Raw genomic sequence first — 18,878 nt, forward strand, 5'->3', positions numbered from 1 at the left:
TTTTCGGAGTTTGTTTTCTTCAGAAACTCAACAGCAGGATGTGAGGGTCAGCAGGCGTTTGAAGAGAGTCAGCAAATGGACTATGTTCCAATGAGAAGGCAAAGTGTGGGAAAGCGACAGGGGAGAGTGTGGTGCCCCAGAGGAGGTAAGGCAGGGCGGAGGGTGTGCGTGGGGCTGCAGGACGAGGCAGGAGTGCTACGGAAACCCAGAGGTAGATTTCCCAGGCAAGAGCTGGCCGACAGGAGCAGGCTGCTTCCACCTTGGAAATCAGCCAGGACTGCGCAGGGAGGAGGCCGCAGGTGCACTGACCTGTGTCTTCCTTCCTCCTTCCCATTTCATGCTAGTGTTCCCCATTGGCTGGACCCAAGAAGGAGCTAGAAAGTCTATGGGTGTCGTGTGTACGGGGTGGTGAGTGTGGACAGGGATGGGAAGGCGGGGGTGAAGGAAATGGAAGACAGCCGGCATCACATTAATGTGTCCTTGCCAGGGATGAGCTTTTTTTTTTTTTTTTTAAATGCAGCACAAGGCTCTGAGTGATCAGCAATTTCCTGTTCTATTTGGGTGTGTTTCCTGGGTATGCAGTGGGGTTCTCTACTTGCAATTTGTTCTGGGAAAATGGAACTGCTGTAGAGTTGGGGGGAAGAAAAGAGTGTACTAAATACTGAAATTTCTGCCCGTAATGTGTCTGTGGTTTCTAAAAAGTCCTTGGGCAGGGGCGAGGGTTTGGGGGGAGTGGGGGGAGGGAAGATCATGAACCCAGAAGAATAAGAAAAGAAAGCGGTCTCTCCTGTGGTCAGATGGAGGGCTTGGTTGCTGCCTTCCCTTTGGGCGTATCTGCTTTTAAAGTACCCGCCACGGCTCCTCTGTTCCGAATGCCCCCTGTTCATCTGCTTTCTCCCTTACTCTGTGTGCTTACCTGTGTTCTCCTCTGTGCCCTGCTGGCTGCTGGAGAGCAACCTCAGCATGCTCTGCTGGGCTTCCCGCTGGGCTCCCAGACACTGCAACTCTCTGCGTGTGCTGCTTTGGCCATCGTCTGCCAGGCACTGGCTCTCTGTGGTTTCCCATGCGACAAAGTGGCTGCTGTCTCCTGCTGCAGGATGTGGGTGGACATAGCAGGCTGCCATCACTAGGGGAGAGAGCCTTGGGATAGGGTGCTTGGGTTCTGGCTAGGACACAGAACAACCAACAGATTTTCGAACAAAATGTGTTTGGAGGTGATTTTTTCCCTTTTCTTTTTATCTCTTTTGTAATATTTGGACGAATTCACTGGTGAAGTCTTGTGGACTTGGCATTTTTTTGATGGGAAGATTTTACATTATAGATTCAGTTTTAAAAGTTGATATATTGCTAGTCAAATTTTCTTTTTCTATTTTTTTTATGCACAGTTTATAAATGGATATTTTTTTCAAGGAATTCTTTGTTTCATTCCAATTCTCATTTTTTTTTTTTTTTTGGCATAAAGTTGTTTGTAATATCCCCTTTTAAACTTTTTCTACCTTGTTATTCTTTGCTCAGATTTGTTTTCTTTCATTCTTTCTTTCTTTTGGTTTATCTGTTCTTTTTATAGTTTTCGTTTATTTTTATCCTTTCATTTTTTATTGATGTAAATGTCCTGAACTACGTATTTCCTCTTACCACTGCTCTAATACATCTCATAGATTGATGTGCAGTATTTTTATTATCATTTTTTTCCAGAAATTCTGTAATTTCTGTTTGTATTTCTTTTTAGCCCAAGAGCTAGAAGGTTTTCAAGTTTCCAGGTGAAAAGGCCTTTTTTCACTTTATTTTTATATTCTACCTTTTCTGCATTGTGATCAAAATGTGTTGCTTGTAATATTTCTACTGTATGGCACTTACTAATGATTTCTTTGTAGTAGAGTATGTGATCATTGTTCATTCAATGTGCACCTGAGAAGAAGGTATATTCTCTAGTATCAGGGTATAGTGTTTGATATATGTCCAAAACATCCACCTTATGTTGTTTACATATTTTATAACCTTACCTTTTTGATGTGCTGGACCTATATTGTTCTGAGTGCTATTGTTAGTGTGTTTTTACTTATTTTTCCTTGCATCATTCATAACTTTCATTCTGTTTAGGTGGTTTCTGAGTTATATGGTGCCTGCATATTCATAATTGTTACAGCTTCAATGTGGAATGTAACTTTTAACTTTGTAAAATATCCTTCTCATCTCACTGAATGCTTTTTGGCTTGAAGTCTACTTTGGATATCAGGGTAGTGACCTCAGCTTTCTTTTATGTGGTACCTATTTGGCCACCCCTTAACTCCTACTCTTCTTGAATTACTCATTTTAAGTATATGTCTTAAATATAGCATAGACTTAGGTTTTGCTTTATACACAAATTTGAAAATCTTTTCCATTGCCAGATATTTTAAGCCTACTCACATTTATTGATATAACCATAATGTTTAGTCTCAATTGTGACCAATTAGGTTATGTTGTGATTACTATGTGCACTATTCTAAATTTACTATGTTTTCACCCCCTTTATTTGTTATACTTTGATTTTTTAAAATTTTGTTTTGGTATTTAGGGAAGTTTTAAATTTTTTTCTAAGTGGTTACCTTTGTATTAATACAGTTTATAGTGTTCTCAACCCCCTTTATTTTTACTTAAGTTTTAATGTGTCTTTTCAATGGTGTCCTTTGACTCTCACCTGTTGCCTCTACAACAGTTAATGGTATTATTCTACTTTCTCCCTCCTCCTCCCACTTTTGAATTTGTCAGAACATATGGTCTTTGCATATTATTACTCAGCTGATAACCCATTCTCTACAACTTACCTCTACAACTGAGTGTACAAATGATCACTGCCAGTCCTCTTGAGAGTTTTGCCCAGCCATTTGTTTGCTGGGTGAAGCTTATCCTCTGCTATGTTTCTTAGAAGGGGCACATGTGTATAGTATTTCCTTCATTCTGGCACATTCAAAACTGCTCTCCCATGGCCTTAAAACTTGAAAATAGCTGGGTTAGATATAATATCCTTCATTTACAACTTTTTCTTTAATTTCCTAAAAATGCTGTTCCACTGTTATCTTGCTTTGTAAGTTATTTTTGAGATGTTTGGGGCCAATCTATTTTTCTGCCTTTGAAAATTATTCTGTCTGTTTGCCTGGAGACCTCTGAGGATATTTATCTTGATCTTTATGGTCTAATAGTTTTGTAAGGGCATGTTTGACAATCAGTAATTCAGGTTAATTTCCCCCCATATCTGGCAGACGCTTTTGGTTTGTAGATTCAAATCTTGTTTTATTTATGAAAAGATTTATTGGACTATTATCTTAATTATTAGTATGTTTCCTTTTTAATATTTCTTTTTCAGGGAATCAATAAAATTTATGTTCAACCTCCTTTGCCTATCTTCTGTTTCAATGACTTTCTCTCTGACCTTTTATATGTCTGTATTCCATGTTTATTCTCTTTGTTGATTTTTTTACTTTTCTCCAATGCTCTTCATAAAGGTTTCATGACAGACTATCCTCTCTTGAGTAATTTGTAATTTAGTCTTGCTGTCTCATATGATTTTGCTTTTTTTCCTGTTTCTTTCTTCAGAGTCCACAGGATGGTTTGGATAAAAAAACCCTGGGATGTTGTGAATTCTTCAATTATTTTCTTATTCCATGCCTTTTTAGGGCCAGGGAAGAACTCATTGAAATGTTTTTAACTTGCTACATATGAATGAATAATTTTTTCTAAAAATAGTATCTACATTATAGAGTTGTTATAAATATTAAATGAGTTAGTAATTGCAAAGAACTTAAAACAGGGGTTCACAAACATTTTCTGTAAAGGCCAGATACTAATTGTTTTAGGCTTTGTGGGCCATCTGGTCTCTGATACAAGTGTTTTAGTATGAAAGCAGACATAAAATATATAAATACATGGGCTTGATGATGTCCAAAGTAAACGTTATTTCAAAAAACAGGCAGCAGCCTGGATTTGGCCTGTGGGCCATAGTTCACTGACATCACATTTAGAACAAAACTTGGCACATAATAAGTAATATATAATTATTGACAAATAGAACTAACTAAATAAACTCTATGTGAAATGGCAGTTTATTTATTTTTTCCTATTTTATTTCTCTTTTTAAAATTTTTATTATTTATTATAATCATATTCATTATTACCAATGAGAGGCCTACTTTTTAAGGTGACAATCACACAAACTTGTACCATAGGTTTGTATCTGAGGCAAACACATGAGATAGACATGCACAGGTGCACACACAGACATGCACACGCTCACACAGCCTCATAAACGCCACACCACACAGGTTCACGCTCTGCACACATGGCTTCTTCATGTCATGCTTCAGTGGCACTACTCTATTCACTTCTCACTGACTGTCCCTTGCCACCCAGAACATGCTGAAGGGTACCCCCCCGTGATCTGGCTTGGTGTGTGAGGGAAAGGCAAGCTAATTTTAGTGGTGCCTGAGCACATATCAAATCACTGCAATAAAAATCATATAATATTCCTAAGGTAAATACTGATGGCATCTTGGTTAAGTACTGCTTTGGTTTAACTACTTTATTCTTTTTTTTACTAATGAGGATAATGGAGATTTGCTTATATATTCATGATCTGTAATTTGTTTAAATGTATAATTAACAAAATGTCTCAAAGTATCTTTCAATGAATGATCACTTTGGTGCTTTATATTGGATGGTACACTTTGGTTTGGTTCCACTTGCCAGCGTGTTTGGGACCCTGCTTTGGACTGTGCAGGTTAGTGCAGCCAGCAGCAAGAAGGAATAAGTCACAGTATCTCCAGTGCAGGGACTTACGGACTACAAAAGCACATGCTTACACAGTCTTGCACCATTAATTCCAATACAGGGTGGAAAACTAGACCCAGAAAGGAGCACAGTGGGGACCTGGAGAGGGAGAGATTGCTTCTGTGGTGTTTGTTCTGCACCAGGTCCTGTTCTGTATGCAGGTGGGGGTTTGATTAATTCCTGTGTGTGATGATCATGACCTTGATGATGCTGATGGCACTGATGAATTAGGTTTCCCAGGTGGCAGAATCTCAAACACAGAGAATAGGTTGATTTGGGCCACATGATGAGTTTGGGCCACCTAGGCACCTGAACTTCTGAGTTTCCTGAGCAGCTGGCTGATTCTAGAAGTCCCACCTGCCTAAGGAATATCTTTGCTTCCCAGATTGCAATTCCAGACAGGCCCTGACACAGCTGGAACATTTGCTGATGGTAACCAGTGAGTCAACCAGCTGTTCTTACAGCGAGTCAACTGTTTTTGTGCCCTGCTGGTCAAGTCAGACCCGATGTTGAAGGATAAGTAGCTTATTCTTTAATAGCCGAGCTGCCTTTTTTTCCAAATCCAAAGGAGAAATTTTAAAAGTACAACATTTTTGCCAGTTACATTGTGTTTTGAAAAGATGAATCATCCTCATGTTTGAACTCAAAGACATCTAGTTAGGTGGAAGATGATTTGCAGACTAATTTTCTACAGGAATCACCTCTTGACAACAGATCAATATCAGAATTAGTGTGTCCTCTGGTGAGGAGAAAAAAGGCACACATTTTGCTGGTTAGGAGAAAACTCGAGTTACTACCTTTCAAATATATTACCATAATGTTTTTACATATGCCAAAGCTCATAAATGAATAAAATTACATTTAAAACACTAGCAAACAAAATCTCTGTTAATGGTTCGAGTAAGTCTCAGAAATATCCTAAAGCAGCTGCTTACTCTCTCTTTAATAAGTTTCAGATTGGGTGAGATTGTAGTTTTAAGGGCATTTAAAACTCCTTACCTCCTGGATTTCTCCTATTCTTTCTTGTACTGGGCAAAGAAGTCTGGAGGCTGGCAAACACATGGCAGGGAGCCCAGAAGAATCAGGGCAGTGTCAAGGACACACAGCCTTTGAGAAACCTAAGTCATTCACTGATCTATTTAGCTTTGATTGCAGGGGGAGGGTGCTTGACAGAAATTTCTGTACCCAAGAATCATCAATAGCAGCATTTTCAGTGCAAGCTACAGATAGGGCAGATTGATGGTAAATTTCATTGAACTTTAGCTAAAAATGGAAGTGAGTAAAATTATTTCTATCCATTTTTATTATGAAGGAGTAAACATTGTTGCCAATTAAAACACTGGATACTTTTTTAGTGAGGGGCCAGAGGTAAAAATGACGACTCAAATTCAAAGAGAATTAATTATGCCCAAGTGTTCTCAACTCTCTCGCCCCTTTGCTTTAGAGCCTTTCTCTGTAAGAAAAGGACCACATTTTCTCTCAGGCTTCCTCTCATTTGTTAGCCATTCCCACAGATCTGCACGTTCTGTGAAGTGGTCTTTTTTATTATAAATGTAAAAACATGCTGTCTTATTGTTATTGTTGTCCTCATTATTTTAACCAATCATTCCTGCTTTTTTCACTGGTGTCTTGCATCTCTCCCAGTTACCTTTTTGAGTACCACTTTGTTATACGTGGGGAGCTTTTGGAAGCTACTAAGCACTGTGACCTGACTACAGCTGTGTCTAACTAGCGTTAAGCCTATGTTTTTAACTTCAGCCTCAGTGTGTCCTTTGAAGAGCATGAAAAGCCACAGCATTTTCTAAGCTGTCATAAAATGTGACTCAGCCATCCTGAATGCAACCTTACAGGGGTTGAGAATGAACACTGACCCTCAAAAATGATTAGAAATAGAACCAGCAGCAAAGTAAGACCTGTCCCTAGGAGACTTGTGGTTTATTTTCTTCTCTTATGCCCTTAGAGCTGTACCTATTTCCAGTGCCTACAATTTGGGGGCTTGTATTTATGATGTCCAACTTGGCATCTCTCAGAGAATATGGGGTATGGGGTCAGTAGCTGATACTTATTCTGAAGGTGAAGCTTACTCAGTGCAACAGTCCTTTCCAAGCTCTAGTTTATAATTCCATATAGGCCTTACCTATATGTGGAAGACCCCAGAAACGTTCCATGAGGATCGATCAGTTGGCATTTGCCCTGATGCTGAAGCAAAGTTTTCTATCCCTTTTGCCATTTTTTCTTATGAGATCAGTTGGCCCAAGTGGTTGAGTGGATGAGGCTCTGGAAGTCATTTAGATTACATAATGCCCCCCACAGAAATGGCACATGCAGGTCCACCACCTCGCCTGATGGAGTTTAGCAGTCTCCAGCTGGAGACTGTTCTGCATTCTCCAAATCACTTCTCTTCTTCCTTAGCAGAGGTAATGGGAGTTGGGTGGAGAGCAGCAAGTGATTGCTTTCCTAGCTTCTTGACCACCTGCCTCCTTCCATCATCAAATTAATCATAGTTCACAGGCAATTGTTCAAATGGCAGGGAACATTTAGAATCTTGAGCAGAATGCCTGGGAGAAAGGTTGAAACATGGAGAGAGAATTAAAGATTTCAGATAGCTGGGTCTTCCCAGGTCAGAGTCATTGCATGATTCTTAAGAGACAAGTACTGCTGGACCTGGCCAAAGGGTGCTGAGTGAATGCCAGGTGAAGGCAGAGTCCTCAAGGGCAGTTCCAGGACCAGAAGCAGGTCAGAGCTGCAGCAGCCCCAGAGATATGAATGCAGATGTTTCATCACTGGTGTCAATTATTTTAAATTGTAAGTTGAATTTATTGTTTTTGTTGTTGTTAATGTTGTTTGGCTTTGGTGGTGGCTGGGAGGGTGTGGAGGGCTGGGATTATAAAGACCTAAAGCAATGTTTTTCAAAATTCCTTTCACAGAAAACTAATTCAGTGTGAAATTAATAGGTATTATGAGAGAAAAAAGAGATTGGTTAGTCAAATAATTTCAGGAAACTCTGGCTTAGACAAAGTTAAACACCCAAGTGCTCCTCAAACGTTTAATACTGTATATATTTATGCAATATGAATCCATGAGATTGGTGTATAAAACAGAGGGTTTTTTCAATTTATCAGAGCATAAAACTCTTTATAATGGTAATCTCACGCAACTAGTCTTCTGGGGAACACATTTTGGGGAATGTTTGTCTAGGCATGTCCAATACTGTCTTGAAAGTCAGGCTGGAGGAAGGCATCCAGTTCTGATTTCTAGATATTTTAGCCAGTGCAGAAAGAAGGGCACAAAAATGGGAGTTTATCAACTTCAGAATTTTTTCCAAATCTTGGCTCAGCACTGGTACTTAAAAGAAAATACAATAGCCACCAAAACCATAAAATACTTAGGAATTGAGTTAACTAAGGATGTGAAAAATCTCTATAATGAGAACTACGAACCACTGCTGAGAGAAATTAGAGAGGATACAAGAAGATGGAAAGATATCCCATGCTCTTGGATTGGAAGAATCAACATTGTGAAAATGTCCATACTACCCAAAGTGATATACAAATTCAATGCTATTCCCATCAAAATTCCAATGACATTTTTCTCAGAAATGGAAAGAACTATCCAGATATTTATATGGAATAACAAAAGACCACACATAGCCAAAGCAATGCAGAGCAAAAAAAAAATAAGTAAATAAAGCTGGAGGCATAACACTACCTGACTTTAAACTATACTACAAAGCTATAATAACCAAAACAGTATGGTACTGGCATAAAAACAGACACACTGATCAATGGAATAGAATAGGGAATCCAGAAATCCACCCACACACCTACAGCTGTCTAGTCTTTGACAAAGGCACCAAGCCTATACACTGGGGAAGAGACTGCCTGTTCAGCAAATGGTGCTGGGAGAACTGGATATGCATATGCAGGAGAATGAAACTAGACCCATACCTTTCACCATATACTAAAGTCAACTCAAAATGTGTTAAAGAATTAAATATACACCCTGAAACAATAAAACTTCTTAAAGAAAACATAGGAGAAACACTTCAGGAAGTAGGATTGGACACAGACTTCATGAATATGACCCCAAAAGCACAGGCAACCAAAGGAAAAATAAACAAATGGGATTATATCAAATTAAAAAGCTTCTGCAAAGCAAAAGAAACAATTGAAAGAGTTAAAAGACAACCAACACAGTGGGAGAAAATATTTGCAAAATATATATCTGACAAAGGAGTAATATCCAGAATATACAAGGAACTCAAGCAATTTTACAAGAAATAAACAAGCAACCCAATTATAAAATGCGCAAAATAGCTCAATAGGCATTTCTCAAAGCAAGATATATGAATGGACAACAGATATATGAAGAAATGCTTAACGTTACTCAGCATTCGGGAAATGCAAATCAAAACCACACTGCGATACCATCTCACCCTGGTTAGGATGGCTAAAATCCAAAAGACTCTGACTGATAAATGCTGGCGAGGTTGCGGAGGAAAAGGAACCCTCATACATTGTTGGTGGGCCTGGAAAATGACACAGCCTCTATGGAAAATGGTATGGAGGTTCCTCAAACAATTGCAGATAGAGCTACCATATGACCCAGCTATCTCACTGCTGGGAATATCCCCAGAGGAATGGAAATCATCAAGTCGATGAACATTCCCCAATTTGCATCGCAGCACTCTTTACAATAGCCAAGAGTTGGAACCAGCCGAAATGTCCATCATCAAATGAATGGATAAGGAAAATGTTGTATATCTACACAATGGAATACTACTCAGCTATAAAAAAGTATGAAATACTGCCATTTGCAACAACATAGATGGACCCATAGAGAATTATATTAAGTGAAACAAGTCAGGCACAGAAAGAGAAATATCACATGTTTTCACTTATTTGTGGGAGCTAAAAATAAATAAATAAACACACACACACAAAATAACGGGGGGGGGGAAGAAGAGATAAAAATTGCAATTCCTTGAAATTGATATGACAGACAAACAGAAAGGACATTGTTGGGAGGGCGGGGGGCGAGGGAGGAGGGAGGGAGGTTATGGAAATTGGCCACAATTATCAACCACATTGTATATTGAGAAAATAAAATAAAACAAAATATTTTTTTTTAAAAACCACTAAAATTACAAAGAAGAACTTACTGATGCAATATATGAGGGCAGTGGCTGACAGTTCTCTGTGGTCAAGAGAGATTGAATTTTAACTTCAGCATTTAGGAATTCTGGGAGGGTTACGATTTTGGTCCCCTCATTTGAAGATTATCTCTTGATTGGTCTCTAGGAGATATTTAGTGGAGGTTATGAGGACTGGATGCATTAGGGTGGAGAGAAGGAGATAGGAAACCTCAGTGTAGGTGCCCTAAGTCTTGAGGGCTCTTCATTTAGCTGAAAATATTATTGGTCCAAGGATTACTTGAGTGAAAGCTGAGGAGTCCAAGTGTGGTGTTTTGAACAGTTTTGATCAGTTTCCTTATATTAGGAGAATATAATTGGCTAGAATAAATGTAAAAATAGGAGAAATTATGGTCAACTGTGTTCACATCTTGAGTTTTGAAAAATGCTTACTTATTTTTTTGTGATTTCTACATTTCTCCAGGACTTGGTACTTTTACTAATTGGAACTTTACTGAATTTGTGGAGGGATATTGGATGGTATAGTGAAAAAAACCCAATTTTGGAATGTTAGGGCCATTCTCACTTTTCCCACTGCTTAGGGCTTTGGGGTACCTCAATCTGTTTGAAACTTTGTTTCCTTATTTAATATGGACACAATGACTTAACCTGTTCTATGTCTCCCTTATAGTTAATTCATTAATTCATTCAACAAATATTTTTGGAATCCCATCTTTGTGCTAGGCATTCTTCTAGGCATGGGGGCAGGAGTGCACCAACTGGACAAAACAGAATTTAATATTCTTGTAAAGGAGGCAAATGGCAAAGAAATAAACCTATAATATAATGTCAAATAGTGATAAGCATTATGAATAAAAATGAAGCAGCATAAAAGATTAGAAAGACAGGAAGGCAGGGGTGGTACTTCTGAGGATGTCACATTTGAGTATAGACCTAAATGAAGTGAGGGATGGAGCCAGTGAATATCTTGGAGAAGAAGTAGCAGGTACAAAGTGGGAGGTGTGAACGTGCTTAGCAAGATAAGGTAACTGCTGTAACAATAATGACAATGGGAAGAACATAACAACAAAACAGAACAACATAACAACAAAATGCACCATATCCCAATGGCTAAATTCAATTAAAGTTTGTCTTTCATTTATTTATAGCAGAATCTAGTAGGCATCAGTAGCAATGGGAATTCTGCTCCACTTAGTCATTCAGGGATCCAGGTTGGGCATGGGGTGGGGGTTCTGCTACTTTTAATAATGGCTCCCAGAGTTGCTGGGGATCATCTTTTGTCCAGTCTGAAGAGGGTGCAGAGAGTGAGTGCATGTGTTGCAGGAGTGGTTTTGGAGACCAGGTGTGGAGTTGGCGAACATCACTCCCATCAATGACCCAAACTCGCACACGTGGTCTCACTTAATTACAAAGTGCTGGGATTTGTAATCCGTCCGTGTGCCCCGGAATAAGAGGAGCAACAGGGATGTTAGTGGGCACAAGCATTCTCTGCCACAGCCTGTTTGAGTCACTTTAGGAAGATCAGTTTGGTTGGAAGATGGAACTATTTGTAAGAAATAGTTGAAGGGATCAAGTAAAATGATAGAACCTGGGAAAACGGGAAATACTGCTGTATTTCATTAAACTCAAAATGCTGTTGGCTGTAAGCTACTATATTTCATGTACTGCTAATAAAGAAAATTTTCTTCAAAGCAAAGTTACACTGATTTTTATTATTTAGAATTTTTATTTTAAGCTTATTGAAAGAATTTTTTTAGACATATATAGACATTTAAAAAATATCACTGTCAGGTTACACTAATTGCTACATGACTATGCTAATTCTATGGCTAGGCAATTCATAACTAAAGCCAAAACATTTCATTATTTTAGTTATACTAAGTTTCCATTTGTATTGTCAGGGCTGGGGCTCAGATCCTTCAAACCCATTGTACGACTGGGTCATAGGCTCCTCACATGCAGGTCCATGCTAGGTAATTGGGAAAGATCCCAGGAGCCATTGGCAGATGCCGTGAGCTCAGTCCTCAGCAGTAGTAGCAGTAGCAGCTTACAGTGATGAGAAAAAATTCCACCGAACCCATCTGCAATTGGAATCTGAATAAAGAGAAGGGCGTAAAGTTTTTCTTTTTCTTTTTTTAGGATATTCTTTTCAGTTTGATATAATTCTTAATACTGGAGTGAGGAAAATGAATTATAGACAAATTTCCACAGATGTTAAAAAATGCCAGTCCCCTGGGGCTGGCCTAGCTTGCCCAGGTACAGCTCGGAGGGTGGAGGGGCCAGAGGGGCCTTGCCACCCAGGGTGTAAGACCCAGTGGTGTCACTCTGGCCCTGAACTCCCGGGGGCCGCCAGGCCAGCCCCTCTCCCTCTCCCTCTCCCTCCCACATGCCCCACAGACTTTTGCATATTGTATTTTAGCTTTAATTATTAGCAGGAATCAAGTTACACGAATGCTGCCCCTCACACTGTATGACAGATTATTAGTGTTAAAGCATTTCTGAAGATCCATGTGGAAAAACCTCCATACTGTCTCTGGTTAAAATGCCTGGGACACCTGAGGAGATTGTCACCCTGCACTTTGTATCAGGAGTCATGGAATCTGAAGATTGTTCCAGGATCTCATCATCCCATTACAGTCCAAATCCGGGAGCCAATATAGTAGAATAATGTAGCAGTTGGCTTACATCTTGGCAGCATCTAAGGTTGATAAAGGTCTAGGATTTTGATGTTTTTATCTTTATTTCCTTCCATTTATGTTTACTCTCTTTTTTGAGTTGAATATTTAATTCACTTATTTTAATTATCATTATTGACATAAACTATTTAAAGCTATGAATTTCTCCCTGACTGTTACTTTAATTGAATTCCATAAATTCTGACATTTTTTTCCCCCAGAAATTTTTAATAAAGAAAAAGTGGTTAGGTAGAAAACAAATATTAGGGTTAATAAATGGTAGTTCTCAAAAGAAAAAAGAAAAGAAACAATTTTCTAGCTTACCTATTCAAGAAAGAAAGGGACAAATAGCACCCAAACAAGCTATTTAAACAAACAAACATAAGATTACTCTGCATAACTTGGTACAAATAAATTTGATAAATGGATGATTAATTTCCTAGGAAAATAGAATTTACTGAAATTCACCCTAGTGAATAGAAAATTAAATTTTCATACAAGAAATAGAGAAATTTACTAAAGAATCACCCATCACAAAAAAAGCATGTGGTCCAGATGGTTTCAGGAGAAAACTATCAAATCTTTTAAATGCCAGATAATGTCTAATGTTGAGTACACTGTTGTAGAATATAGAAAATGAAAGAAGGTTTAGTTTCTTTCTGTGAAGCAAGTATAACATTGATGAGTAAATCTGAAAAAGATTTATACAAAGAAGAAAACAAATCCATTGCACATATGAATATTGATGCAGAAGTCCTAAATAAAATATTAGTAAATGATCTATAGTGCCTTTTAAGATGATATGGCATGAGCGATAAAAAGATGGTTCAATATTAGGAAGTCTGTTCATATAATTTACTAATGACAAACATAGCTCCATGGATGATGAAAAGGCTTTTGACAAAATTCACCCAGAAGATTTTTTTTAAAAATAGCAAAATCTAGCATCTTGCTTAATGAGAAAACACTAAGCATTACCCATCAAAGCCAAGGAACAAGACGATGACACCCACTACCTCCATTACTTTGTAACATTGTATTGGAAAGATCAAAACAATCAGACAAAAGAACACAATGAGGAGAATCATAACTACAAAGGAAAAGGCATCAATAAACAGGTGACTGATAGTTTAGGTGGAAAACACAAAAAAGCCAAAACTAAAACTAATACAAACACTACCATACCTCAGTAAGGTAGTAAGATATGAAATGAATGCACAGATCGACAGTTTTCACACACACGATTACTAGTGACGTGATGTAAATACCACCAACGAAAAGAAATACTTAGCAAGAAATGTGCAAAACCTATAGTGAGGAAAACCTTAAAATACATCTGAAAAATATAAAAGTAGACTTTATGGAAATACATCTTTTATTCCTGGATAGATAGACAATGTTTTAAAGAATGTCAATTCTTCCCAAGTAAATATATAACATCCTACTCAGAGTACCAATATGTGTGTGTTGGTTTTTTTGTTTTGTTTTTCTAGAGTTACACAACTTGATTTGAAGGTTCACGTGGAGAAATAAGAACAGACAGGAAAAATGCCAAAAGAGAATACTGGAGGTATACTAGTCATATCAGATATTAAAACATACTATAAAGCCTCTATAATTAGAACAATGTAGTATTGGTGAATGAATGGGCAAATCAGTGGAACAGAAAAACCAGAAATAGGCCCAATCATATATAAAATTTTAGTGTGTGATTTAAGTGGCATCTCAAATTACTGAGGAAAGAAGACACGTTAACTGAATAGGGTTGGAAAATAAAAAATAGGGTTGGATATCTGGATATCTACTTGGAAAGAAAGAAACTTGGGTTTATACTTTATATACCATAATAAACTCCAAATAGATCAGAGATCTAAATGTGAAGAATGAAACCATAGAAATACCAGATGAAAACATGGGTAAATTTCCTTAAAACCTGGAGCTGAGGAAAACCTTTCTAACATACCTCAAAACGCAACCGTAGTAAACAAACAAACAAACAAACAAACAAAAAACCCAACATTTGACTATACATAAAAAGAGAAACTTTTGTATGACAAACAAAACAAAACACTTCAAAAAGTTAAAAGATAAATGTCAATCTGGAAGAAAATATTAATATTTTTGCTATATCATGGAAAAAGGGCTCATCTTAACAAAATAGAAACTCTTTATATAGACCTAGTAATTCCACTCCTAGGAATAGATCCTGAAGATACATCTCCACAAATAAGGCATAAGCACAAGATTTTTCTTTGTAATATTATTAGTAATAAGAAAAGATTGGAAATAATCTGTGTTCATTGGGAGAGGACTGGTTGAACAAAAACCCAATGAAGTAATATGATGCCATAAAAAAAAATGTGGGACACAAAAATTTATACATAAATGTTCATAACATTATTCATGATAGCCTCAAACTAGAAATAACCCAAATGTCCATCAATTAATGAATGGGTAAATACAGTGTGGTATATTGATACAATGGAATATTACCCCGCAATAAAAAAGAATGAAGGACTGATACATGCTCCATGGATGAATCATGAAAACATTATGCTAACTGAAAGAAACTAGACACAGAAAAGCTACATGTTGTATGATTTCATTTATATGAAATGTTCAAAACAGACAAATCCATTGAGAAAGAAAGTAGATTATTGGTTGCCTAGGGCTGGGGGAAGGGTTCGGGGGATGATGAAGAATGTTTGCTACCGGATACAGTTTTCTTTCTGGGGTGATGAAAATGTTCTAAAATTAGATTATGGTGATGGTTCTACAACTCTGCGAATATATTAAAAACCACTGAACTGTACATTAAAAGAATTAAAAAAAAGAATGTGGGAGATTCCCATGAACTGATAAGGAATGAGTTCTAGGTTATAAGTGAAAAAAGCAAGGTACAGGGCAGTGTATATTTTCTGTATAAGAAAGAAAAGTTTTCCTCCTTGTCTTGGCTATTTTTCTTTTAGTTCTGAATTTGTAAAACATTTACATGTTTTAAAAATCAAAGCTATATAAAAAAGATCTAGTCAGGATGTCTTGCTCCCATTTCAAACCCCTTCATCCTGTTACCTCTTTCCCAGCTTTTTTTGTTTCTTTCTAGTTTATCCTGGTATTTGAAGTGGTCATATCTCACTCAGGTGAACCTTTAAAATAGTGGAAACCCAAAACTTTTCAGTTGTGGTCATTGATTTTTTGGCCTGCAAGCCTGCATTCCTCTTTCTGGTAGTAACACCACACAGTATTATTTTTTGACTCACCTCTTCTGCACTGGTGTCCAGCACTCACCTGTCCGTGGGCAGTCATGTGACTCAAGTTGTACTAACTGGACGCTCCTTCCTTGGAATATGAATCTTGATCAGGGAAGTAAAAGGAATAAAATGGTGGGTGCTCATCAGTTCCCGCCGCAGTACCCTGGCAAAACCATTGAGTAGTTTCTATTATCTACTCTATACCCTCAGAACTGCTCTTAGCCTAGTTTTCCAACTATTCTTTCATCTTCACATCCCCAACCCTCCATCTCCACATCTCTGTCCACTAAATTTCCCTCTTGTTTAATTTAGCCAGAATGAGTTTTGGTGCTTGCAACCCAAATACACTAACTGATACTTATACTCCTGCATGTTAATGAGCTTGTAGTTGGAGTGGGGGTGGGGGAGAGAACGAAGATGAGAAAAATAAAGCCCTCACCTATTATAATTTCCTTCTTTATCACTGTAGGCCACTCATTTACTCTTCTGAAAAGTATTTATTGAGATAGATAAATATTTCCTAGGAACTAGACCAGGGATACAATGATGAGTAAAAACAGGCATAACTCCTGCCTTCATGGAGATTATATTACAATGAGGGAAATTAATATTATAAAATAATTACACCAACAATTGCAAAATTCCTACTATAGTGGTGTGACAAATGAGAGAAATATAATAGTATAAGAGCAAATCAAAGGGACATTTGATTTACAGGTATTCTTTAATATGATACTTATTGGAGGTCTTGGTCAAAGCTATAAAATAAGAAAAGGAAATAAGAAAACGGTTGGAAAAGAAACACCATTATTTGCAGACCATCTTTATGTAGATCATCTATATAGAAAGGACAAGAGCACCATAAGGATTCCTGAAAATAAGCAAGGTCAACAAGGGTTTTACTCCTTTTAGGCTGCATATAACAAAACACCTGAAACTGGGTGATTTATAAAGAAAAATGACATTTATTGCTTGCAGTTTCTGAGGCTGGGAAGTTTAAAGTCCATCTGGTGCTGGCGACAGTGACCTAGATAGTGGTGGAAGCAGAGAGAACACGAGAGATGTACTTTCTCCTTTTAAAGCCCTCAGAAACACGCCCTGACCACCATTATTAATCCATTCACTAGGGCATGGTCCTACAATCTAATCACCTCTTCAAGGCTCCACCTTTCAATTACCATAATGGGATTTCCCACCCTCTTAACAGTCACAGTGGTGGCTAAGTTTCTAATACATAAAAACTTGGGGGACACAATTCAAGCTTCAGTGAGTTTTGGGGGGATGTAATTTAACCCACTACAACAAGTTTGCCAGTTACAAAAAGAACTTTAAAAATCAGTAGCATTTTCCAACAACAGCAATAATCAGAAAGAAAAAATACATAACAACAACACAGCAACAACAAAAATAATATTTCTGGAACTTAACCGATCAAAAATGTGCAAGACTTAAATAAGGAAAAATTTTAAAGTGTATTAAAGGAAATAATTTAATATTTACATAAATAAGGAGATAGTCCATGATTCTGGATGTAACAGCTTAACACTGTAAAGATGTCAATTCCTGACAAATCAGTGACTACCAATTACCCCAAACCACCTGGGAGAAAGTGTTTACTCTATTTGGGTAATTTAACAAATCTGGAAAGTTAAATTTTAATATAAATTATAGGAGTGGAATAACAAAGAAGATTCAAAATTAGTTCCTGAAAGCATATAAAAGTATTGGTACAAGAAAGAATACTGCAAAATATTGATATGACCACTACCTTTACTATTGTGGAGAGGAAAGGCTAGGGGAGATTATCAAAGGATTCCAATACATCTCAGTTGCCTTCCTTTGTCCATTTTGGGCTTCTCTACCTATTGAGTTACTGAATTCAAAGTTCTGAAATCTCATCATAAGTCTGCGTTCATCAGTCATTGTTGAGATACTCAATTTTTCTTTAAATTTTATGTTTTTGAATTGCTTATACATTCACAAAATTCAGAGTTCCAATAGTACAATAAAGATATGTACAATAAAAGCCTCTCATCTCTGTCTCCAAGTCACTCAGTTCCTCTCCCAAGAGTCAACCAACATTATCAGTTGAATTTTTTTTCTACTCCCTTTTGAGGAAGATTGCAGCAATCCACACATTCTCTTCTTTTCCTTGCTTTTTCCCACTTAATTATCTTGGAGATGATTTCATGTTCATACATGAAAGTCCCTCTTGTTTTTTTTAATGGATGTATATTCCATTGTATGGAATTCCTGCAGCCACAACGTTGTGAAACAGCAGTTAAAGCTGCAGGCGGCCACCAGGTCGGTTCGGTGTTTAGGATTTACTGCTGGCAGGGCCAACACAGGTCTTCTCTGAGTCTTCAGTTGGTTAACGGGCCGTAGGCCTTTTCCCACTTGCAGCAAAGATACTTCCATGAAAATAACCCATCTGTGGGGGAATCCAAGCAGAAATGACTTGGGGGGAGGTGCGCTGGGCCGGGGCTGGAAAGTTCCAAGAGTGAAATGAGGACAGGTCAGGGCCGAGCACACCAACGTCCCCCCTCAGAGGGACAGGCCCCGGCGGCTGACCAGCCCCTGACAGTCCCCACCTGGCGCCTTCCGCCCAGTTCTAAACACAAGCACCGAAGAGTGGATCTTCCTGGAGGAGAAATACAGCCAGACGGCCAGTTTCACCTTCTTCCAGCCCCGGCCCGGCAGTCATCCAGCCCCGAGACGCCGGGTCCTGCCAGGGAGGCCTCTCCCGGCTTGCCTCGTGTCCGCAGCTTCGTCCCCACTCCGCGGCAGAGGCAGAGACAACCAAAGCAAAGGCGCAGTCAGGCGACCACGGCGAGCGCTGCGCGGGGCAGACACAGCGCAGGGAGAGAAGCAGCCGGACCCACGTGCCCGGCGCCGGCCCGCCTACCGCGGGGCCCTGTGCGCTCGCCCCGGCCGCCGCCTCTGCAGGCTCCGGGGACCGGCAGAACTGAGCTCTGCGGGAGCCTCCGTGTGCAC

This window comes from Cynocephalus volans, chromosome 11, assembly GCF_027409185.1.
Source record: "Cynocephalus volans isolate mCynVol1 chromosome 11, mCynVol1.pri, whole genome shotgun sequence".
Lineage (NCBI taxonomy): Eukaryota > Metazoa > Chordata > Mammalia > Dermoptera > Cynocephalidae > Cynocephalus > Cynocephalus volans.